This window comes from Trichosurus vulpecula, chromosome 4 (assembly GCF_011100635.1).
Source record: "Trichosurus vulpecula isolate mTriVul1 chromosome 4, mTriVul1.pri, whole genome shotgun sequence".
Lineage (NCBI taxonomy): Eukaryota > Metazoa > Chordata > Mammalia > Diprotodontia > Phalangeridae > Trichosurus > Trichosurus vulpecula.
The window spans coordinates 306,388,117-306,415,178 of NC_050576.1; positions in this window are offsets into that span (position 1 = coordinate 306,388,117).

A 27,062-nucleotide genomic window follows, 5' to 3' on the forward strand; every position below is an offset into this window, starting at 1 on the left:
AGGAATGTATATGTAGAGCCCATATCAGATTGCAGGCTATCTTGGGGAAGGAGGGGTGAAGGATGGGGAGAAAATTTAAAACTTATGAAAGTGAATGTTGAAAACTAAAAATAAATAAATTAACTAATAAAATAAAGAATATGAAACCCTTGAGAACAAGGACAATAATTTTTTACCTTTCACTGTATCCCCAGCACTTAGCACCATGTTTGGTATATATAGTAAGCGCTTAATAAATGCTTGTTGACCGACTGACTATAAAAAATTAATTCTGTACACTATAAAATTTACACAGAAATATAAACTAACAAGGATGAGATTGAGACAAAATGCTACTTGGCTTTAGAGTCGATAGGAAAGCACTGGAGTTTTATTCAGGGTTACATGGTTAGAGACACACTTTAGGAGAGTCACTTTGTCAGTTGTGTGGAATCAGGAGAAGCTTTAAGGAGGGAGACTTCAAGTAGTCTGTTGCAATAGTCCAGGTGAGCAGTGATGTGGGCCTAGAATAGAGAAGTGCCAGCCAAGAGAAAACAGATGTGGAAAGACAGTGATATCTGGCAACATAGTAGATATCTGAGATGGGGGCAGTGACATCAAAATAGGAAAATTGGTGACTGGAAGGACACAATACCCTTAACAGTAATAGGAAAATTGTTTTGTTTTGTTTTGTTTTGTTTAATTTCTTTGGGGTGGGGAGGGGAAGTAATGTTAAGAGATCTGTGATGAGTATCAGCACTCATCCACGCCTCCTTATTTTGTGAGATTTACTCTGTCCCACTCAAAACAAAAAGGGGGGAGTTGAATCTCACTGACAGCCTACCACAGCCATCAAGCTATCTGGGGACTAGGAGCTGCTATGCTGAAGGCAGTTTAGTATTTTCCCAATGGTACCTGAAAGCTCCTGCTGCTGTAGCTGCCTGGGTAGTGGTTAGGTTAAAACTGCCATGAGGGACCACTGCACAAAGGGTAGAGAGAATCGAGTGGGAAAAAGCTGGAGGTTTAGGGTGGATGTGGGTATAAAGGAAACAAGTCCCTTGACTGGCTATTGCAGGCAGATTAGATGTCTCCAATTGGTTGATCTTCCCACCCAATCTCCTAATTAATTGATCAAATGCTCCTTGAGGGCTACATTCCCCACTTTGGAAACCACTGGCCTAGATGATTTCTAATTCAAACCCTTGAATCAGGATCCTATGATCCTAGGAACTAAAGACTGGTGACACAGTGATGAACATTTTTCGCAACAGGAACTCACCATCATCAACAATACAGATATTTCCATAGTATTTCAAGGTTTGCAAAGCCTCATTTGATAATCACCATGTATCAAGCTGTGGAGGGGCTACAACTACACTGGTGGAGGGATTGCCCACACCAAAACAATCACAAATCTTTTGACATACTGAACCAAAGTTTGCCTGGCCTGGAAACTCCCCAAATTCCTCAACTCCCCTAGTTGACTCCCCAAAATGTAGGTCCCAAGGGGAACTCACTGATGTTGTAAAGTCAGTTTCTAAAGTGACTGAGAACAGCAGCCACTTTTGGACCAAGTGTTGTGGCATATTTTTTTGGTCACACTTTAAGTTTAAAAAGAATGAATTGGCTAGATGTGATTTAGGATGTATATTTTTTTAATGTGTATTCTTTCCAATCCCTGAAATATAAGTGGACTTTACAACATCTCTTTTCTTATACAACATTCTTGCATTGTAATAATTTCCTAGAGAGATGTTTCCTCTTCTATTTTTACAACAAAGAAAGCTAATGAAGTAAATGATATGTTGATGGTCTTTAAAAAGCCTTTGCCTGCTGGGGAAGGGTCTTTGATGATTTGGAGGCAAACTGGAGGGTTTCCTACTGTCAGAATGCGGAACGAAGTGTGTGGAACAGGGCAAAACATTGTAATAGGAGACAAGAGAAGGATGTTAACCTACCATTGTTAGAGTACTGAGTTTTCTCATGGTTAGGAATACTTAATGTACACACCTCAGTCATTAAGAGTTGGAAGGGAAAGCTGGTAAATGACTTGAAATGGCAGTAAAGAAACAAAATGGGTGCCTATCTACTGGTGAATGGCTGAATAACAGTCACATAAATATAATGGAGTAATTTGGTGACATAAAAATGATGAAAAGAAAAGCCACTGATCAGAAGAAACTCGTTGTATGTGCAAAATATTTATAGTGGATTTTTTGTGGTAACAAAGAATTGGACACAAAGCAGAACTTCAACAATTAAGGAATGGCTAAACCAATTGTGGTAAATAAATTAATGGAATATTATATGCTATAAGAAGTGATATGTCATCTCCCCTTATTAAATGTTAGGTCCTTGAGGAAAGGAAATGTTGGCATATTTGTCATTGTATCCTATCACAATGCCTGACAGACTACTGGCATTTAATAAATGGTGCTCATTGAAAAAATAGAAATAAATTTTAAATAAAATAAATTTTAAAAATTTTAAAAAAGAAATGATGAGTGCTGAAAATGGAGAAGCATAAAAAGATCTATATGACCTGATGCAAAGTGAAATAATCAGAAACAAGAAAACAAAATATACAATGACTACAACAATTTAAATGGAAAAAAACGTAAAAAACAAATGTCAAAAAATTACATAGAACAAGAAATTATCTGAGAAGGCACTCCTACCCCATTCCTTTCCAAGAGGTGAAAGGTCCATAAATGTGTCACGTTGAACATATTTTCCAACATTATTCAATGTATTGATCAGTTTTGCTGACTTTTTTTCTTTTTTATCTCTAAAAATATTTGTTATATGGAATGACTCTCTGAGAGATAGAGGTATACTGGGGAAAATTTCGGTGATGCAAAAATGAGATATTGCTAAAAAAAATCTTAAAGGATTATCAATGACTTACAATGATGATAATAATGTAAACAAAGTAGCTCTAAAGTTCAGAAGGACTCAAAATAATGAAAATGACCAGTCTGCTCTCGGATTTTCTTTCTCTTAGTAGAGAGGTAGAGGATGACAGATACACAATGTCACATATACTTTCAAACTTATTCACTCTGCTAGTTGGTTTTTCTTAACTGTTTTTCTGTGTTACAAGGGAAAGTTCCACTGGAAGGGAGGCAAATTGTGGTGTAAAAAAGGAAAAGACATCAAGGAAACTTTTTTCAAAAATGACTAAAAGATATAGAGAAATGAAGAAAAGGTCATCTTCCATAATAGAGGTTTTTATTGAAAGAACCTGTGAGGAAATATATTATGCAATTTGTTGGGTTTCCCCCCTACTCTGACTAAGGCTGGTTGCCATACCCCTTAGAAGGTTATGTGTGTGTGTGTGTGTGTGTGTGTGTGTGTGTGTGTGTGTGTGTTTCTGCAGTGTTCTTTTCCCAGTTCAAATCTCAAAGGTCTCTGATATTCTCTCTTAGGAACTTCTCTTAGCACTGTGAATTCCCTGTGCTTTAGGTAAGCCAGGGCCTGGGGATTGAGACCCTATTAGAATTCCATGTCTGCCCTGTACTCTCAGAGCAGGTAATTGCTTGGTTTCCACTCCAGGGAACATCAGTTCTCCCCCAGGATAAGCTGATCATGTGAAAATTCATCACCATGAATACTGACTCCATTTTCAACACAACACAACTTTCAGTTGCCTCTCCCATCTGATTGGAGGGCTGGAGGGTGGAGCAATAAACTCTTCCCAATGTCTCCCCTTTTAGAGGGTTCAGAACTTTGCAGGTAACTCACTGTTTTCCATCAGAATCTTTGCTTGGTTTCTACTCCTTTGAACATCATGCCCCTGTTAGCCTTTGTATTAGCGAGCACCCTAGCATACCCAGGATGGCCTGCTAGCACAGATTCTTTGTTCTGCTTTTATAAAGGAAAGAAAGTTTCAAAGGGGTTAACAATACTACTTTAAACAATGAAGACTTTATTCTATCTAACCTTCTCACAAGGGTTGCTGAGCACCAATTCCTAGAGCATTTCCCAATCACCCTTCCCCCAGGGGCCATCGAGAAGGGAGGGGGCAATTCCCCCTATGTCTCGATGGGGTCAATTGAGACAGGCACAACTTGTGCATTTCCCTAAATCCCCTCAAGTCTCAATGGAGGCCAGTTGAGACAAATACAGATTCCCCCCAAGTCTTGATAGGGGCCGATGAAGGTCCATGCAGCATCCTAACTTGTACATTTCAACCCTAAAGGTTTCCCACTCACTGATCAGTGCCTTCCTGCTTTATACTTACACTCCACCCCTCCAAGGTCCTGACCTTACAATCTAACAGGTGACACCTGGCCCTTACAATCTACATGGGTACTGGTGGAGATGTTTTGAACCATAGAACACCTGGGAACAAGAGATTGTCATGGCCATGAATCCTGGAAAACCAAACTCCACTTAAGGTTTCAGCCTCCCATTCCACCAGCTTCCTTTTCCGTGTTGTCTTCCTCCATTAGATTATAAGATCGTTGAGGATGGACACTGTCTCTTTTTTTTTTATCTGTATCCCCATCTCTCAGCACTATGCCTGGCATATAGTAGGCACTTAATAAATGCTTATTGAGTTGAATTGACTAGCAAGGGTGTGCTAGAATCAATTGTTAAATTTTCAGTAAGGGTATTTGCACTCAGAAATCAGCAAATGCTGTAAATCAGGGCTTGACTTGTTTTGTTTATTGTTTAGAAGTAAGAATGTGATGGAGAAAATGTTAGCAATGCAACTTGAACCTAAAAGGGTGCAATGAGCACCCTTTTCGTGGAGAGCTCGTTGTTAAATTTGTTCAGCACATCTATGACCTGACAACCTTCACCTGACAATAAATAATGGAGACTTAAAGATTATATAGTGCTTTATAGATAATCTCCCTCTTCAACTCTACAACTGTTTCCCTTGGAAGAACACTTTCTATTTCCTTTTGTAGTCAAGCAGTCAATATGTATTTATTTATTAACCTTCTATGTGCCAGGCACTGTGCTAAAGTGCTGGAGATAACAAAGAAAAGCAACAACATGGTCCATGCCCTCAGGAAACTCACATTCTAACAGGGGAAACAGCATAAAAGTGATCACGTACACATAAAATTCATATAGTGTAAATGGAATGTAATCTCAGAGGAAAGGTGGGGAGGGGACCAAGAAAGGCCTCCTGCAGAAAGTGGGATGTGAGCTGAGTCTTGAAGGAAGCCAGAAGACCGAGGTGAAGAGGAAGTTCAATCACCTGCTTTCTCTAACTCTGTGGCTACAAGCAAGTGTCTAATCATTCTGCTGTTTGTGAATGTTTTTCTTTTCTAAATTCAATAATGTTATCACTATGTCGCCTTGGTTATCAAGACACCATTAGAATAAGATTTTCTTTTTTTTACAGAGGAAAGCACAAATATGATTTTTTAAATTTAAATTAAAGATCACCTCCCCTTCCTAAGTCTCATGTACTCATTCTGATCATATATCTTTTTTTCATTCTACTACTTAGACTTACAATTTACATATAAGTTGACTTAAGCCACCAGAATTTTTGTTTTAATTTCCAGAGGTAGGCAGAGGCTGTAGGGTTTCTTACTCCACCTTGATTTCCTTCTGCCCCACCACAAGCTTCTAAAAATCCACCTGTTATATAGAATCTTCCAGATATAAAGGCCACACACTTTGATTATTTGATTATCTGCATGACATTCTCCTGATAGGTTTTATGGTCTTGTGCCTACTAGTGCCTTCAGACTGTCAGTCCTTTAAGACAGGAAGGAAGTGTGGTCTGCTGGACAGAAAATTAGTCTGGATATTTGGAGACCTGGGCTCTGAATCTGACTCACTGTGTGGCCTTGGAAAGTACTTATACTCTCTGGGCCAGCTCACATTTGACCATCTTTGTTGATGGGAGGTGGCGGGGAGGAAGGAGAAGGTGGTTAGGGACAAACCAGTATTTGTTAATGTTAAATGTTAAAAAGCAAATCTTATGATCTGGGACTTCCCATAGTCAGGTGGGTAGCCAGGTCTTTCTGTGACTTCGCAGGGTATGAATCTACTCCATCCCAATTTCCAGGTCTACTCCTCTAGTCCCAGTTGGATCAAGAGGTCTTAGGCTGTGGGGACATCCCAAAACCTAGTACATGCATTCCAGGCTAGAAGAACACACAGCCAGAAGTGCAGTTCTTTGAAGGTCTAAAGCTCTAGCTCTACATGAGAACATAACACAGCCACAGGATGAGTGGGTGGACGCCCACTACGTATGTGCATGTGTATGCATTGCCCGTGTAGACTGAGTGTGTCCACATGAATATGTTTAAATGTGGCTCCGAGAGAGACTGATTCCTGCCAGGAGAGGAACAAGAGACTAGTACCACAATGCTAGGCATTCTGCTTTCCTCAGAGAGGGGGTACAAGCTAAGAATTATATTAACTCCCCCCTCTAAATTGTTAGTCTGGAGGGGGGAATTTAGGTTCAAGTGCTCTCATGATCATTAATCCTAATCCTTTTTGATGGGGAAGGAGGGCTTCACTATATATCCAAAGGTTTGACTCTCTTCCCACCAAATGCTAGTTTCACAAAAACTATCACACATAGCAAATAGCAAATAAACCTATTTCTCTAAGCTGATAGCAAAAACAAATGAAACTTATACAAATGAGAATAAACCAGACAACATGCAGAGTGAATGAGCTCGCCCTCTGGGTTTGAGATTAGATTATTCTGATATAGATTAGAATATGCCAGGTAATATACAGAGTAAATGAGCTCTCCCACTGAGATTGAGATAGCTCAACTAAACCATAAGAGAGATTTCCCGGATCTTACCCAAGGGGAAATTCCCCAAAATCCCTAGTGTGGTAAGTTAGCAATAGGGATGATTAAGACATCAGTTCCTCTACATATTGGCTTCTTCCCAAAGTCTCTTTCCCTTTGGGGGGTCCTCCCTGAAGAGAATCTGAAACCATATGTCTCCTCTCTCAAAACTGGAAGCCAAAAAACCACAATCTTGCCTCTACCAAACTCTCACCAACTTCGCCCCTCATGCTGGCATGGAGCATCAAATAACAATTCTCCACCAATAAAGAGAGCCTTATACAAATGAGTGTGAGCCCTCGATTACAAGTGCATTTAACTTTGTACAAATAAAAATGGCATGTTTGATGAAACAACTTGTGTTTTGTACTCCCAATGTAGACTAAATAATCAACATAATGTTTGTCCAGAACATTGATTGTCTTCCAGACAGGGTTTGGAACAGATGCCCTCTGGAATCCTTTCCAAGTCTAAGATTCTATGATCAGATGGGGAAAAGAGTCACAGACCCGTGCTGACCATCACACATCAATGCCTGGTCATCCTACAGCAATGAGAGTGATAATGCATGTCCCAAGCAAGCTAGACTCATGGCCCACTAAACAGAAGCCCTGGAATGTTCTACTCCTTGGAATGATGCCGTCCGTAGTCACAAGGTGTGATTATTACTTATAACTCGTAGACCTCTTATGTTGCTACTGAAGGGGAAAGGCTGGCCAAATGACAGATACCAGGTATGCATAAACCTAGATGTTGCATCTTGTGCATCTTATACACATATACATATATTTATACACAGAGAATATAAAATTAATATAAAATAGTTTAAGGAGGAAGGCTACTAGCAGTCTCATCAAGATACACACGTTTGTATGTCTCTTGTCTCATCTGATAGAATGTAAACTCCTTGAGGGCAAGGATTATTTCATTGTTGCTTTCTCCCCAGCATCTATCACAGCACCTGGTATATAGTTAGCCCTTAATAAATGTACTTAATAATACTTAATATTGTACTTAATAATGTACTTAATAATAAATCAAGATCTTCGATTGATTGATCTTAAATTCTCCACAATTTCAAAAAATCTCTTCCAGCTGTTGTTTTGGTGGTGCTACAGACAAATAGTCATATACCATTCAGACTTCAAAACGACAGGAAAATAACAAGAAACATTCCCACAATAGACTGATACTAGTTAACTTTAAATCCGGCAGTTTGCTGGCATAGGTATCTGTCTGAAGGCACTTTGAAGTGTCTTGTTTTGTTCAAACTGTGATGCTAACACATGCTGGCTGTGTGGTTGAGTTCTCAGTATTCTAGGCAATTCTTTAAGACTAGGAATTTCCTACCCTGGGAATTCCCTATACCAACAAAAATCACAGGTTTAGTCTTTATCTTCTATCCACCAACTATTTTCACAAGAGGTTGACTAACCCTCAACACTCAAGACACCATTGGGCTACTTACCAATACTACCCGGTTAGTCTGGGTCTAGAGTGTTCTCCCTAGACTTCTATCTTGGAGGAGGACTAGCCTTCTACAGATAAAATTGCAATGAAGAGGATGCATGTGCTTCTTTTATAAGACCTAATCCATGAGTCAATCAGCAAGTACCTACTAGGTACTGACAATACAAATACAAAAAATGAAACAGGAAGCTTCCATTTAGGACCCAGACACATAAAAATCAATAAAACAACCTCTTTGAGAGACAAGGAAAGAAGAGGAGATGAAAAGAAAGACAAAAAAGAAGGCAACTCCTTCCTACTGAGTTTGCACATAACAACAAAAAGTTAAGGAGGCCTTTATAATTTTTTTCCCTTTGGTATCAAGAACTTAAATTTGCTCCCAATGTCCACCAGACTAATTTCTGCTTTTCCTTACAAACAGGGAAATAAGTGAAGACAACAAAACCTTGGATTTATAAGTAGATCTAGGTAGGGTCCTCATTTATTCATTCCGCACTCCCTGTGCACAGATGCAGAACCCTGACAAGTCTTTTATATAAATATGTTTGATTCCAGATTCAATCATGAAAATCATTCCCCATATGACTACTTGGATAAGGCCTAGAGTTGAGTTAAGGTTAAAACTGGGCCAAACAACCTACACGACACAGCTAGCATGAGCCAATAAGGAAATCCCCACAAAGGACAAAACCTAAGAAACAAGTGCAGGCCTCCAGTAAACAATGGTCTAATAGGGAGGAGCCTCTCCAGGACTATTTAACGGTCTCCCTACTTACTCTTCCTGGGCTTCTCAGTTCTGGTGGCATTGGCAGCTCCCTACAAGAGGCCTCCAGCTGAAATCACCAAACAGAAAGGTCACAGGGAATTATACTCAATATGTATTCTTGTGCTCCTATGCTGCTAAAGATTGTATCTCAGTAACAATCATTTGCTTGCATGCCTTGCTTCTGGCTGAGGACTTCATCGGGCCAGATTTGTTTCTCACATGGATCAGTGTACCACTGCCTCTCCCCAGACAGAACAGCTTCATGTATATGAATGGGGATCTCCTCTGGCATCACAGAATTCATTTAATAGTCTATAGCACCCATAATCACCCTCCAATTAGGTGCCCTGGAAAGAACACTAGAAACGGAATCAAATGACTTTGGTTAGGATCCCATCTCTATCTATAAACAAGTCTCTTTGGGGAAAGTAGAGTGTGAAAAAAAATCCATTTTTGGAGAGGAAAATGAATTGGCAGGAAATATGTATAGCTTTATCCCTTTGTGATGTAGCAACTTGCAATATACAAACAGTGATCTTGTGAGGCTTTGCAAATGTTGAACTGATTTTCTAATAGCTAGCATTTACATAAGCACTATAAGGTTTGCAAAGTGTTTTAGGTGTATCACCAAACTCAATCCAGTTGTGTCTGATTCTTTATGACCCTATTTGGGGTTTCTTGGCAAAGATACTGGAGTGCTTTGCCATTTCCTTCTCCAGCTCACTTACAAATGAGGAACTGAAGCAAATAGGGTTCAGTGACTTGCCCAGGGTCACAAGCTAGTAAGTGTCTGAAGGCAAATTTAAACTCAGGTTTATTACCCAAATTTTGCAGATTAGGAAATGCTAAGCTAAGAAATGCTAAACAATTGCCTAGGGCCACAGAGCTAAGAAGAGCCTGAGACAAGTTTCAGACTCAGTCTGCCTGACCCTCCAAGTCTAGATACCGTATCCACTAGGCCACCTAACTATCTCTAAATATGATGCTTTTTAAACTAACATACACAATACAGGGTGTTCCTAAAGTCTGGACACATAGGCAAAAATGCATATTTTCAAGAAACGAAATGAAAGAAATTTTCAACAACATTTTATTTAACTGGAATATTAACAAATAACATCTTCAATATGATTTCCACCATTTGTGATGCAAAGGTTGATGCACTTTGTAAGATTCACATGAACTCAATGCAATAACTCCACATTGCTGTCAATTTTAGCACATTCACTCTTTGTGCGTTCAATCAAGTGTGTTGCATCTGTGATTTTAATTGAGTACACCTTCTCCTTTAGCATACCCCAGAAAAAGAAGTCAAGGGGGCTAAGGTCTGTTAATATTCCAAATATTTCAAAATATGGATTTTTGCCTGTGTGTCCAGACTTTAGGGACACCCTGTATAATTCTGTGTAATTATTGATGAATGATAAAGGAAAAAGAATGGTTATCTGTGTGACTTTGGCCAAGTCACCAAGGACTACTTCCTCTTATTCTGATTGAAATTGGTGTGGATCCATCCTCCTATCACTCTATTTCTCTTCTGCCTTTTTGGTTTTTTTAATTTGTTCAGGAAAAGGAGGGTAGGAGGAGTAGGAGACAGGAGTCAGTCATCTCCTTGACAATGGGTAGCAATCTTCTAATTCTGAGGGCACAGAGCCAAAAGAAGAAATTCTGAGGAAGATATTATCTCATGTCAAGTAAATCAAAGCACAGTGAAGACAACTAGTAGATCAGTGACAATAAGTCACATTTTAGGTTTAAGAATAATTTTTCAACCATTTACATGTAGTATGGTGAGTAGAGGTGGGGAGAATGAGGGAGAGGGGAAGAGGAAGTGAGAGAAAGAGGGAAAGGGACAGAGAGAGATAAAGAGAGGAAGGGTGGTGCCCAAGACTTCAGCTAGAAATGTACTAACACCACAGGAAACATTCATCAGGAACCCAACACAGCCTCAGAGACGGGTAGAGGAGACAGCACACACCTGACTTTAATAAAGAGCTACTCACTCAAAACACTGGCTTAGTTTTGGAATAGTCTTAAAATGCTGGGGTTTTTTAAACCGGAAAAAGCAATGTACCTGGCATTTTGCCACTTGACTAGCATTTGATTGTGTTTTTTGGAAAAGAAAGATTTATTTATGTTCTGCTCATTAAAACCCTGCTTGGGAGGCATTATCTATTATTCAAGAAGCCTGAACAAGTGTGTCCTTTATTTAAGAATAGCAAGACCCAAAATGTAGGTGGTGACCTATATTGAACATTCAATATTTCTGGATTCCAAATACATTAATTTTTCAGTGGGTTCCCAAATTGGATAAACCGACTCAACTCCTATTTTGTCTCAACCACTTTTGCTGAGTTAAATGATATTCTGACTGGCCAGGATGGAATAGATATAGATTATAGGGAACAGGGCCCATGATTGGTGAGAGAGGAAGTGAGAGAGCACCTAAAATGATAAATGAGTTCATGTCTCCAGGCCCCAAATAGTTATGCCCTAGGTATCCACATCATCTTTGAAAAGTCGTAGAGAATGAGAAATTTTTTCAAATAGATTTTCTATTGAGATTGGATTTACAGTGCTTAAATTCTCCCCTATATCACTTCCCCCACCCCATCCCCCAAGCCATCCTTTAGCATAGTGCCTAGCACATGTTGTTGCTGTTCGTATCTGACTCTTTGTGACTCCATGGACCATACTGTTCATGGGGTTTTCTTGGCAAAGACACTGGAGTGGTATAAGTAATGGTGTAAGGTGGATTTTTGTCATTCTTTCTTAGAGTTTAGTCTCCCAGGATCCACTGCCATAACAATCTCTATTTCCCAAACTCATGACTCGTAAACATCATATGCAAAACATATAATGCTTGTGCGGCATTATATAATGACAAATGATATAAACATTTGTGCTTAAATTGTAAATATCCACTGTGACTGTGCGGAGGATATAACAGTGAGGTAGTGTAAACTTGTGAGGCTATTGCTGGCAAGATGCCTTCTTTGTGGCCCTATAAAGTAGGTGAGCACTGATCAGTGAGTGGGGAACCCTTACGGTTAAATGCACAAGCTGGAATGTTGTGTGTGCCTTGATCGGCTCCCATCATGGTTTGGGGGGAATCTGTGTTTGCCTCAACCAGCCCCTACTGAGGCTTGAGGGGATTTTTGGGAGTGCACAAGTTGTGCCTGTCTCGATTGACCCCATTGAGACATAAGGGTAGTTGCTCCCCCTTCTCATTGGCCCCAGTGAGAAGGGTGATTAGGGAATGCTGAAGGCGTTGGTGCTCCCATTATCAGCAACCCCTTTGAGAAGACTAGACTAAACTTAAACAAGATTATTAATCCCTCTGAAGCTATCTTAGTTTCCTTCCTGTCTGACCACACCAAGAGTGAACCTGCACTAGCAGCCCTCCTTTGTGCTAGTGTTTACCTGTCTTACAAGGGTTTTGCCATTTCCTTCTCCAGTGGATTAAGACAAAGCTTAAGCGACTTCCCCAAGGCCACACAGCTAGTACCCACATCATTTTTGAAAAATTGTGGAGAATGAGAAATTTGACAGAAGAAAAAAGAAGAAAATTGGGGGGAGGGTCAGGAGAGTTGGCAGAGAAGGAAGATTCTACAAATTTTAAACCAGTGGGCTGTATATCCATCTCCAGCAATATTCTAAAACCATGATCTTTTTAAAATTATCTTTAATAATAAATGTTATTGCTCTATTTTGTTTCTGCATTACCTCTTATCCATTACCTCCCTCGCCAAAGAGTTGTCATATAATATTATGTAACAAAGAATTTTTTCTAAAATCAGAAGAGAAAAAAAAATTCAGCCAAACCTATTAATGTATCCCTCAAATCCCTTGACATTATATGCAATGTTCCACACTAATGGGCTCCCTCCAAAGGGGGTGAGGAGAGGTATCTTCTCCTCTCTCTTCTTTGGGGGCCAACCTTGTTCTTTATGTTATTCCAACATTTAGCTCTGTTTGTTTTTAGTGTTGTTTAGATCAGGGCTGTCCAACCTTAAATTTTTATTGAAACGATAGACAATATACTCTGATATGCCATTTTAGTGAGAGCTCTGGGGGAGCTCAGCTTCCTTTACCAAAGTACTTATGTAAATTTCTATGCTTGTAGGCAGGCCGCATAAATCTCACCGCAGGCAGCATTTGGACAGCCCTGATTTATATTGTTGCAAACATTGTAAATATTGTTTTCCTGGCTCTTCCTACTTCACTTTGTATCAATTTATTGAAGCTTAAACATGTAACTTGTGAATACTTGGAATGGTGATTAGAACACATCCAATCCTGCCCACCCCACCCCAAATGGCTGAACAAGTTGTAGTATATAAAAGGTAATGGAATTGCTCTATAAGAAATGATGAACAGGTAGAATTCAGAAAAACCTGCAAAGACTTACATAAACTGATGCTGAGTAAAATGAGCAGAACCAGGAGAACATTATACACAGTAACAGCAACATTGTACAATGACCAACTTTGATAGACTTATCTCTTCTCAGCAATGCAATGATCTTAAGACAATTCCAAAGGAAGCATGATGGAAAATGTTATTCACATCCAGAGAAAGTCTGAATGTAGATCGAGGCATACTATGTTTTTCTCCCTTTTGTTCTGATTCTCTTTTCACAACAGGACCAATGTGAAAATATGTTTAATATGATCATACATGTATAGCCTGTATCAGATTGCATGCCCTCTCGGGGAGGAGGGAGGGAAGGGAGAAAAAATGTTTCGAACTCAAAATCTTGTAAAAGTGAATGTTGAAAACTGTCTCTGCATGTAATTTGAAAAAATAAAATATTAATAAGTTGGGGGGGGGGGGAGAAATACCACACACACACACACACACACACACACACACACACACACACACACAGAGGTTCCTTAAGAACAAATCAATCAATCAATGAAAACTTACTAAGTTTTTGTCAGGAGATACAAAGGCAAAAATAAAACAACCCCCTCCTCCAAGGAGTTTAAGGTTCTAGAGTGACAAAGTAACATTTACTTTTATCTCAAGGTTACTAGACGGGTAGATCAGGGAAATGCTCAGGACTCAGTGTATCTAGATTTCAGAAAGACAATTAAAAGAGCCCTTCATAAAGTCTTCTGATTAAGAAATGCTGGTTAGATGATAGCATAGCTAGCAATATTTGGTATTTATTATTGGGTTAACGTACTGACTGTAAGAGCATTAATTAATTGATTACTGCCAACTTGGAGTTGTGCCAGATGGCTCAACCTTTGGTCCTGTTTTGCTTATCATTCTTATCACTCACTTGAATTAAATAAAGAAATAAACAAACAAATGGCATCATTCACAAAATGGTAGATGACATGAGTCTGGGAAGTGTAGTTAACACAGAGATGATAGAATGAAAATTTAAAATTATTTCCAAAAGCTATAACAATGAGGAAAATCTAATAAGGAGAAATTCTATTTAGTAATTTAATAGGAAATATTCTATAGAGATAAAGGACAAGTCTCAGAATTCTGATGTCAGAGTAATAGAATTTTAGAGCTTGAAGGAGCTTCAAGGATCATGTAATTCAACCACTTCGTTTTGCAGTAGAGGAAGCTAAAAGCCAGACAAAAATGATTTGCCTAAAGTCACATGACTAGGAAGTACAAAACTGGGCTAAATGTAAAGTTTGGTATTTAAATTAAAAAAAAAACTATACAAGCATAAGATGAATTAGACAAGGTGAAGCATCAGTTTCTGTGAAAATTATGGGAACGTTTTTTTCTCCTGAGTTCCATATTTCTATCATTGGGACTCTCATTCTTTCAGTCACTCAAGATGAGAACTTTGGAATCCTTTTTGACACCTTTTTTCTTGCTCTCCTTAACTCAGTCTACAAATCCTATTGGTTTTTCCTCTATAATATCTTTATGATATAGTCTCTCATTCCATCAGAACCAATTTAATCTAAGCCCTCATGCCTAGTCTACTGCAACAGCATACTAACTGATCTCTCTCTGTCTCTGTCTCTGTCTCTCTAATCTCTCTCTCTCTTTCTCTCTCTCTCTCTCTCTCTCTCTCTCTCTCTCTCTCTCTCTCTCTCCATTTCTTGGCCTCATCTAACCCATCTTTTGCATATTCAACAAGTTAATTTTTGTAAAACATAGTTTTCTTTTCCAGTACTTCAATGGCTCTCCATTATTTGAACTTTTCATCTGAGCTTTTCAAGAGTCTTTACAATCTTCTTCTCAACTGTTCTCCTGCTACTCCTCAATATGAACCCTTCACTGAAGTAAGACTGATTTTCTCACTACCCTCCGAACACACCATAAACATCCCCACCTCCATGTTTTAACTGGCATCATTCTTACAACCTGAAATGCCACTTTGCCCTCTTCTTTACCTAGCCAAGGCAAATAAGGAGTTGGTAAATGACCACCTACTTGTCCTCAGTGAGTTCAAACTGCCAAGCCCCAAAGTACTACCTGCAAAGAAATGAAATAATATGTTTATTTCTGAATGCCACATTTTAAAAAGAAAATTGATAAGCTGGAGAAAGGGCAACTACAAAAGTTGAGGAGATTTAGAATTGTTCCCCACAAAGATCAGTTGAACTGATTCCACCTCTGACATGTGTTATGTGTGACCATGGGTAAGTCATTGGACCCCCTTTGACTTCATGCCCAAGTCAAGACCTAACTAGTGATATTATTCATCCTCTTTGAAAACAAAGGACAAAAAAACAGAATCCTCCACCCTTTTCCCACTCCATCTCACACACACACACACACACACACACACACACACACACACTTATACATTTCTGTACTGAATTTATCTGTTAGCAGATCTTCTGAGCATAATCAAGCTCTCTATCTCATCTTTATAGACCTTACCTAAGCTCATGCACAACTCCCCTCTGCTCCAGAACTCTATTATATATATATATATATATATATATATATATATATATATATATATATATATACACAGAATATACATATATAGGTATATATATATTTGTTATTTAGTGTCATTTCATAATATTAATTATTAAATTAAATCCCCTAAGAAATTGAATTCCCCGAAAGTATGCCTTCCTTAATTAGTATCATTTTGGATCCATAGGAATATATGAAAAGAAGAACTGATTTTTAAAAATTGTCAGTGATATAGTGCCAAGTATGACAGATTTGGCATAAGGTTCAAATCTGACCCTCGTACATTTACTATCTGTGTGACCTTGGGCTGGTCCCTTAGGTTCTCTTGACATAAGTTTCCTCACCTGGAAAAATGACTGAGTTGGACTAGGTATCATCTAAAGGCTCTTCTGACTCTAAATCTATGATCCTATTCATATTCCTTCCTATATTTAGCAACAATTGTTCTCTAAATGAGTGATTTTGTGGTAGGTTAGCCATCATACCAGAGAGGAATTTAAAGTACAGTCTAGATACAAGACATAATTATCCAACTGAGGTTTTGATTGACATTCTTTATAGCTAGTAGAGATTTCAATCAAGTTGGATAAAGATGTGCTTTTGTTCTTTGGATCTCCATTTCGAGGGAGGTACATACCAACTAGTTATGAAGGTAGCAAAAGGGCCTATGATCTCATATAAACTTATCAGGGGAGGAGGAAGGGTGGCAGCCCCTAGACGGTTTGTGGCACAGTGAGATATAAATGCATTCCATGTCTTCATTCAAAGAAACATTACTGTAATCATATTCAAATCAATTCAATAGACATTTATTAATTATGTGCCAACATCACCAAGGTGACTCTTAAGATTGACAGTATGCCATATAAGGTAACACCAAAGATGACTTACCAACTTCCTTTTTTTTATACAGAAAAGGGCCTATTTATGATTTACATTAGTAATGTTTCCATTTTCTAATTCCTAGGATTTATACAGTAGTGATTGACAAGATGGATCTAAACACTCAAAGTTTCTTATTTTTTCCCCTCAGGATACAGAACTCTGTTCTTTATAGCCCCAAGAACTGGAGTATTATTTAAAAAAAAAAAACTAAACTTCTTTATCTGTGCCAGGATAAGTGTGATCTCTGATATCCTAATTTTTGGAAAGAGGGAAAGATCTTAACAGGTTGGGAATGTAAAGAAAAATAGCAGAAAGCAATAAATTTCATAGATAAGCAAGAAAACAATCAGTAGGGATGCCGATATCATGAAGGAAGTTTCTTATCCCTAAAAAGCCTAGTCACTACCAGTGAGTCAATAAGCATTTATTAAGCACCTACTGTGTGCCAGACACACCAAGACTTTGGAAAGATTTTTAGTGAAAAGACAATAAAGTCTCTATTTAAACAGCTTCCAGCTTTCCTTCAATACATTTTCTAGCAAATAATGTCAATTCATTCACAAGGGTGTAATGGTAATGTAAATGAGAAGATCCTTCTAATCCATTAATAGGCCCGTGTGACCTACTTAAGTCAATGGACGCCTAAGTCACACGAGTTTGAGTCGCACGAAGCCTGTGGTGGGAAGAGCTTGCTGAACAGGAAAGGGTGGAGCAGGAAGGGTGGGGCAGGAAGAGTAGAGTTGAGCTGAGAGGAAGTTGGTGAGAGCTGGGAGAGAGACAGTGGGAGTTGCAGCTTGGAGAAGAGAGGAGGCAGTCAGAGAACAGAGCAGCTAGCATGGGTGAGAGAGGGGCATTTTTTCCAAAGGGAGCTTCCAAAGGCCCTAACAGAGGGAAGGCTTGGGGATGGCTGTGCCCCCTGCAATGCTAATGTGTATAGGTTTCTTTGTTGCTGTGATGTATTTGCCTTTCTGGTGTTGGGATTCAGCTTTCTGCTGTTTGAATAAATGTTTTGGTTCTGTCTTCCATGTAGAGGGTCTGTTATATTTTGCAATTCAAAACTACACCAGCATATTCATAGCCATGATGCTGCGAATATCACATTGGCACTTCAAAGGGAAAGAAAGCATTTGCAACTAATTTTTAAAAACCTAAATAAGAAACATATCCTAATATGAAACATATCACAAAAAAGGTTAGAATAACTACCAGCTAGGCATCATGGAACATGTTATGGTGGTCACAGTTCAACTGGCCCTCACCCAGAAGCTTGTATTTTTCTACTAAGGTGTTTAAAGATTATGGCAGAGTGAGATCTACATGTATCCCACATCTTCATTCAAAGAAGCATTACTGTAATCATATTCAAATCAACTCAATAGACATTTATTAATTATGTGCCAAGCACCAAGCTAAGAATTGCGGAAGTCAAAAGCAAAATTAAGCATTTCCTGCCCTCAAGGAGCTTATATCCTGTGGTGGGGACAGCACTAAAATATGTACAAGGGGAAACACATACAAAATAATTTCAAGAAGGAGATAATGTTAATAGCAGAGAAGATGAGAAAAGGTATATTTGTATAAGAGATGATATCTCTTGTGCCTTATGTTGTGATTTAATATTTCATGCAGCATGTTTGGTCTCCCCAAATAAATTATAAGCTTCCTGAAAACAGGGACTATGCATAATACTTTTTTGAGTCTCCTACAGTGACTAGTACCTGGGAAACTCAATAAACATTTATAGATTAATTAATTCAAAATATCTCATTTTCCTGAACTTATCCAATATGCTGAAAAACTTTCCTTTTGCCTTCATCATAGGCAGGTAGATGGTGGGGCAAATGCAATGCTTGGTCTCAGTGTCTGGAAAACCTGAATCCAAATTCTTTTTCACACACTGGCTCTGTGATCCTAGATAAGTCACTTAACCTCTCTCCACCTCATTTTCCTCATCTGTAAAGTGAGGGTGGTGATAGCATCTATATCACAGAGTCATTGTGAGAATCAAATGAGATAATGTCTATAAAATGTTTTGCAAATTCCAACTCCAAATGTTTTATCCTTTCTCTGTTTTATAAACAGATGATGAATCAGGACCATTAGCAAGATTCCAGTTGAAGGAGGGGATTCCTTATAGAATTATACTGTGAGCTTCAAATACTCCTCTCAACAAGCAGCATTTCAATGAAGTCAGTTTGGGGGTAGAGAGAGGAGGAGGTGAAGGATTGGAAAGGCTAAAATATTATTTAGAGCAGAATGGAATGTAAGTCTTTGAGGGCAAAGCATCATTTTCCCTTTTGTCTTTGTGTACCCCATGCCTAGCAGAGTTCCTAATAGATGGCACATTGGATCTGAGTTCAAATCCAGTTTTAGACACTTACTAGCTGTGTGACCCTGGGCAAGTCGTTTATGAATTTCCTTATGTGTAAAGTGGGGATAATAAAAGCACCTACTTCTCAAAGATGTTGTGAGGATCAAGTGAGATAATATTTGTAAAGCACTTAAGTGCAATGTTTGGCACATGGCAGGCACTCAATAAATTCTTGTTTCTTTTCTTCCTGTATAATAGATGATTACTAAATGCTTGTTAGATTTAATCATATTGATTTAAGGTTACTTTTGAAAGCTTATTTTTGCTAAGATTACTTTTATAAGAGTCAGCCTCCGTGTTCATAGTCAGGCAGGACCAAAAATTATGCTATAAAAATTCTGACAGTGAGTTCTTCTGAATTAGAAACCAAGGCCTCTATTTCTAGAGATTTCATTCCATGGTCACTGGATAGTTTCAACACAGAATAGGAGCTATTTCTATCTTTTCCCAGTCTTATGGCTATTGGAACGAACTACTTAAATTGAGTTTGCGGTTTCAAGCCACTTCTTTGTCGCCCACATCACAAAAACCACCAGGGTAATTGTCACTAATTACCCTGCTCGTTAGGAGCATGGGTAAAGATGCCAACCCTTGAATAGATGGTGGCAACTGATCCCTGGTCTCCTCTCTCAAGGTAGTCCCTGAAGATTAGGGCACAGGTCTACAAGGATTTAGTTCTCTTGCTGCTCAAACAATCTTCTTGAATAATGGGTTTCAAGCTGCTGTCACTGTCCTTTTGCCCTCAACAACTTGCATTGAAGATTCTCACAGGAGAAATGAAACTGGCTCTGTAATTTTTGCTGTTTTAGTTTTATTACTTATAATTTGAAGGAATCAGTCAGGGTTTGAACTTTGTGGTAAAAAGCATAATGTTGTTCAATGGTGACAATATCCCAACAAGCAGAGTTCCATTTCATGCAGTCCACTCTTGAGTACAGTATAACAACATTCTTCTAACACAGACTATTTATTATATAGTCTGTAATCATGGTTCCATTCAAGCTACTTTCCAAGATAACTAAATGCAAAGTAAGCATATTTCTCACTAAAAAACCAAGATGAAACAAAGTACCCCTTTCCATTTCCACTTTCTGAATTACTCACTGTGCTATTTATCATTCAAGTTGTATTAATAATCTTAGTGAGCCGAAACACACTGCACACTTTGACCTAGAGGGAAGTAGGTGTTGCGTTCTTACCCAGATCATGTCCCACCTGCTCCTCCTCTCAGCCATACACTGAGTAGCAGATGCAAAAATCCTTCCATTTTGACTCAAGGTCAGCCACAGGATGAGGGTCTGAGTGACCAAGTAGAAACCACAGGCCCAATGTGGCGGAGGGAGTTTTACAGTATTTCCCACAGCTTCCCCATCCTCTTGCAGCTCAATGGAGGGACCCACAAATTACAAAGCTAAGTTACATATTTCAGTGCTCCATCTTAAACCTAGAAGTTGAGCTTTTTGAAAAAGACAAGTAAGGTTGTACCTCCTTGTGGACAATGGTAGCTGAGATCTGGGCTATGGTGAGGACAACAGATAAATCGAGAGACAACTCACATTTTTCATTGGCATACACACAACATACATGACCAGAGGACTAGAGGAAGCCTTCCAGCACCCTGGGTAGACACCCAATGGAGCATTTATGGAAGGACATGGACAAGAATCATACAAGCTGACAGGATATGGATGGGTCATTCATTATCTCCATCACTGGAAGGAGTAGTCACATCATAGATCCATTTTATCAAAGGATCTATATTTCTGTTTATACAACTTACTTTCCCTGGATTCATTAAAGTTCCTATGATGCTAATGGACCACGTTCCAACAAAAGGTACTGCCATTCCTGCACTCTTGGAGCTCTATTTTTTTTTAAATGCTTGGCAAATATCCGTGTTGTTCATTAGGAACCTAGCTCTGGAAAGCAGATGTTTTGCCTGTGAAAATTACCGAAAAAGGATTATCACCTTTTTTAGGAAGCATATACTGTAGTTCCCCTACAGCAAGACACAAGGATTCTAAAGGAAGTGTTTAACACCTCTAAAGGTGCCTCTTTAGTTGATATCTAAGCTAATACCAAGAATTGAGCTGTAATAATAGACCTCTGAAAGGTACTATGCACTACTTAAAATTTTCAAAGTCCATCATGTGAACTATAGGCTTTACTGTTTTTGAGTTTAGCTCCAAATTCAATATATTAGTATTTTAAGAAAAACTAAATAGTGGAAATAGCTCCAAAAGAATGAAAAACTGGCACCAACACTAGAAATTCCTGAACTTTGATCACCATGTTGGGAAAATCAGGTAAACAAAATTTTTTTCGCATGTTTCACAAAATGCATGCTTTTTTTTTAAAACACAGCTCACAAAACGTAAAAGACAAATTTGTCTTATTCTAATTGATACTCCAACTGGGTAGAAGCTATCAGGAGGTAGATTTCAGCTTGGGCTATGTCAATATTTCCTAAGAATTACATTCTCTTCCCCCTCTCACACACACTCTCTTTTTTGCAAAGCAATTCTAAAAGCATAATGGAAATGTGCATGGACAATTAATTACCAGAAGGATTCAGCTATGATATGTTTACTATCAAAAAATGAATGTATGAATATATTTGCAATCAAGAAACCCTGAAAGTTCAGTATGGGTCACCATCTGTATTTTGGAATTTGCTTTATTTAAGAAAAAGACATACTCAATCAGGCTTCTTGAGTTCCCTTTCATAGGAGGCCTTCAAGCAGACTAGATGACTACTTGCTGGTGATGTAGCACAAATGTATGTTTTAAGGGTAAGTTGGTCTAAACGGTCTCTGAACCTTCATCCAACACTAAGAGTCTATAATTATATTTCAGATCAGTCATGTTCATTCCTTCCTCCCTCACCCAGTTCTGCTTCTGATTCTTCAGACTTCTCCACCATGCCCTCAGCAGCCTTCTCACCCTAGAACATCCTTGTACTCCTTTATACCACTCTTTCAATAAGTGAGTTCCTCCTGGAACCTCCTTTTTGAGGAAGTGCCAAGACCCACCATGCTCACTCCACTTCCTGGATTTCCAGACTTCTCCATCATTCCTTATTCCCTGCTTCCTTGCCCAGAAGAGGCAGAGACTGTCTTTGTTTTTTGCTTGAATTTATATTCCCATTTCTCAGTAAGATGTCTGGCAAATAGTAAGTGCTTAATAAATGCCTATTTACCCGATTTTATGAGCCCTTGATTCTACAGGAAAATACTCAACATAAAAAGTGTAGAGTTTCCAAATCTCTATAATAATAAAGACAACCAGGAGAAGAATTAAATTTCTAGAGCCAATGATTTTAGTATTAAATGAAACCTGGGATGGAATGGAACTTAATGGCCATCTCTGCTATCCCTTTTTTGTCTGTAGAGTACATGTAGCAAATCTTCCCGTGGAATCCTATCTGGAGAAGTAAAAAACATATCCCTCCCACTCTCTTTCTTTGCTAAATAATTCCAGAAACCTAGATAGAGGAGAATGTGTCCATTTAGTCAACTCCTAAAAAAGAGTAGGCAGCTAGGCAACACAGTGGAAAGAGTGTCCCACCTGGAGTCAGGAAGACTCATCTTCCTGAATTCAAATCTAGCCTCAGACACGTACTAGCTGCGTGACCTTGGGCAAGTCACTTAATCCTGTTTGCCTCAATGTCCTCATCTCTCAAATGGTCTGGAGAAGGAAATGACAAAGCTCTCTAGTATCTTTGTCAAGAAAACTCCAAATGGAGTCATGAAGAGTCAGATATGACTGAAAAGAGTTGAACTGAACAAAAAAGACTAGGCTAGAATTCATTAATTACTTTATTAAAACTTTTCCATCTTTGATATTTGCTACATTCTTACTGTCTCAAAAAAAAAAACTTTTCTAAAGGATTATTGTAATGAGTCTAAAGTAAATCGCAAGTCATTAGAATCAGCTATATACCCACAATCAAAGATTCCTGGAATGCTAGGATGGGAAAGAACCTTGACACCACCTAGTCCAACTCTCTTATTTTACAGACAAGAACACAAAAGTCCAAAGATGTTGACTTCATTTTTTCTTTTTTTTTTTCTCGTTTCTTTCTTTTTCTTGTTTCTTGATCTTTTGTCTTCCCTTAATTTTTCCTTCCTTCCTTTCTTCCCCATCCTTCCTTCCTCCTTTTTTCCCCTGTTTTTGAACCAGACCTGTGATTTTTTTTAGTATAATACATTTCTCAATGTTGTACCAGTGCAGCTCAGCATCTGCTTTGAGACTTGTCATCTTAGAGAGTTGTCTGGGGGTATAGAGAAGTTAAGTGACTTCCCCAGGGTCACAGAGCCAATATGCATCAGAAGCAGGATTTCCTGACTAGGAGGCTGGCTCTCTATCCAGTATGCCATGCTCCTTCATGAACAGTTCATATGGAAATTAAAATAGAAGGGTTGTTCTATTTCGAAAGATATTCTAGCATTTCTTTTTAAAATAAACTTGTACTCAAACAGGCTTCCCTTTCCATCTCCATCTCCCTTCTCCTCTTCCAAAGAGCTACCCCTTATAACAAAGGTGTTGTTTTTTTAAGAGAAAGAGGAAAAAAATAGTAAAACTGATCATGCAAGTCTACACTCATGGAGCCCAACCTCTTCAAAAGAGTGGCAAGGGGAGATTTCTTCTCATATCTCTTCTTTGGGTAGTCTTTGTAAGTTAGTCAAATTCACTTTTGATTATTTTTGTAGTTATTTCCATTTACATTGTTGCAGCCATTGGGTATGTTGTTTTCTTGGTTCTTGCTTCTCTTTTCATCAGTTCATTTAAGTTCTTCTATGGATCTCAGTATTCATTAGGCTCATCATTTCTAATAGCAGAGAAAAATTGCATTATGTTCATATACCACATTTTTTTAGCCATTATTCAATCAATTGGTATTGACTTTCTTTCTAGTTCTTTACTGCCACAAAAAGGGCTGCTATGAATATTTTGGTATATAGAGAGCTTTTCTTTTTATCAATGACCTCCTCCTTAGCAGTGAAATCTCTAGGTCAGTAGGTATGGGCATTTTAGTCACCCGATTTGCATAATTCTAAATTGTTTTCCATAATGCATGTACCAATTCATAGCTCCACAAACAATGCATTCACGTGCCTATCTTTCCACAACCCTTTCAATATTTGTCATTTGAAATCTGTTGGGTGTAAGGTGAAACCTTGGCAAGGTCTTGATTTTTATTTCTCTTATTATTTGGGATTTGGAGCCTTCTTACATATAGTTGTCAATAGTTTATAATTCATCTTCTGAGAACCTTCTTTAAATACTTTGTATACTTCCCCATTGGGGAATAGCTTTTGGCCTTAAATGTTTCCATTAATAATCTATATATCTATGATATAAAATCCTTGTCAAAGGTATTTAATGAAAATATTTTTTTCTCAGTCTATCACTTCACTTCTTATCATAGAAATCTTCATTTTGTATGTCCAGAAGCTTTTCGATTTCGTGTGATCAAAAAGTATTTATTTCATTTTTTGTAATTGCCTCTGTCTCTTTTTTGTTTAAGAATCCACCCCTTGCCCTTTTGTTTTTGCTCAATCATATATGAAAACCTCATTTGGGGTTTTCTTGGCAAAAAGACTGGAGTGGTTTTTTATCATTTCTTTCTCCAGCTCATTTGACAGATAAGGAACTGAGGCAAGCAGGGTTAAGTGACTTGCTCAGGGTCACACAGCTAACAAGTGTCTAAGGACAGAAATGAACTCAGAGAAGAGTCTTCCTGACTAGGTCCAGCGCCCTACCCAGCTCCTCCCCCCTGCCCTTCCCCATAGTTGCATACTAACATTTCGAATGAAACCTTGGAACCTTGGAACTGAGGAATTTCACAAGTTCAAAGTCTCAGAGCCAGTGGTAAGGAATGAACTGAGACTAAAATCAGCCTAGGGATTAGTCTCACTCCACCCCCAGTAGAATGAACTCATTCCTCAAAGACAAGAGTGACATAATGATGGACTTTTTTTTTTCCAATTTACAGATGAGGGTGGCTGAAGTTTAGAGAAGTTATGTGACTTGGCAGAGAGAGCACTTCATCCTGGCTGCGTGTGCAGATCTTCATGCAATGAGAGACACCTTTTACTACATTGAAGTCAGGGCATCTCCGAGTAAATCCCAGCTCTGGTCCTTACTACCTGTGTGGCCTTGAACAAGTCACTTGACTTCCTTTGGCTTCAAATTCTTCATCTGTAAAATAAAGGAGTAGGGCTAGATGTTTTCTAAGGTCCCTACACTTAAGAACCATTACGCCTCCACTCTTCCTCCTTTAAATTCAGGGCTGCCACACTGATTGTAAATCTTGAAGTCAGAACTGAAACCTAAGTTTCTCCTGACTTCAGGTCTGACACTTGACCTACTAAATAAACCACACTGCCTCTGTTTTAAATAAAAATTTTGAAGCACAGAGGAAAGAAATTGAGGAAGCACATCACCCTATTTTGTGATCATTAACAGATTCTCACTGATGAACATTTTGCTTATGTAATTCAATTTGGTACAAATTGCTTCAAAAAGATTTCAAACTTCAAACATAGTTAAAAAGTGACCAATCGTCAAACTGCATGTCAAATCAGACTGGAGCAATGTCTACACCTTCATTGCAATGCATTCCACTGGGAATAGTCTTTATCCCGTCCCTAAATGTGTTGTTCATAGAGGTAGTTAGGTGGTACAGTACCAGGTCTGGAGTCAAGAAGATCAGAATTCAAATCCACTCTCAGACACTTACTAGTCGTGTAGCCCTGGGCTAGTTACTTAAACTTTCTTCCTCAGCTTCCTCAACTGCAGAATAGAGAACAGAATAGCACCTATGTCCCAGGTTTGTTGTATCAAATGAGATCATACCTGTAATGCACATAACATAGTGCCTGGCATGGATGCTTAATAAATTATTCCATCCCTTCCTTCCCCTTTCTTCCTGACCTCTTTATTTCTGTCATTGGTACCACTATTCATCCAATCTCATTGGCTTATAAATTCAATTATCTTTGACTCTCCCTTTTCATGCCCCACACCCAATAAGTTGCCAAGTCCTATCAATTCCTCCTCCGAATTATCTCAAATCAATCCCTTCATTGTTACCAACTGAGTCTCAGCCCTCATCGCCTGTCAGCTGGATTATTAGATTAACCTCCTGATAAATCTCCCTGCCTTTGCCCATTTAGTCAGTCAAAAAAACCCACTTATTAAGCACTTACTATGTGTCAGACTCTTTGCTAAGTACTAGGGACTAGGGACTAAATCAAGAAAAGCAAAATGAGTCCCTGCTGTCAAGGCACACACATTTTATCCTGGAGGCAATACAGAGTTACTGGAGTTTATTGAGTTGGGTTATAGAGGTGTGGGACATGTCAGATATGTGCTTTAGGAAGATCACTTTGGTAGCTAAGTGGAGAATGGACTGAAAGGGAGAAAGATTTGAGGAAGAGAAACCAACCAAAAGACTATTACAAACTTTTCCAGGTGCGAGATAATGTGGGCCTGAACCAGGGTAGTTGCAGCATCAGAGGACAGAAGGGAACATATGTAAGAGATTTTGTAAAGGTAGAATCTACAGGATGTCCCTCAAGTCTGGACACATAGGAAAATTGATGGCGATGTGGAGTTATAGCATTGAGTTCATGTGAATCTTGCAAAGCGCATCAACCTTTGCATCACAAATGATGGAAATCATATTGAAGATGTTATTTGTTAATATTCCAATTAAATAAAATGTGGTTGAAAATTTCCTTCATTTCTTGAAAATATGCATTTTTGTCTATGTGTCCAGACTTTAGGAACACCCCATATAAGATTGAGCAACAGGTTGGATTTGGGTGAATGAAGAAGGGAGGGAGGGAAGAGTCAAGAATGATACCTAGGTTGGGTGATAGGGAGGA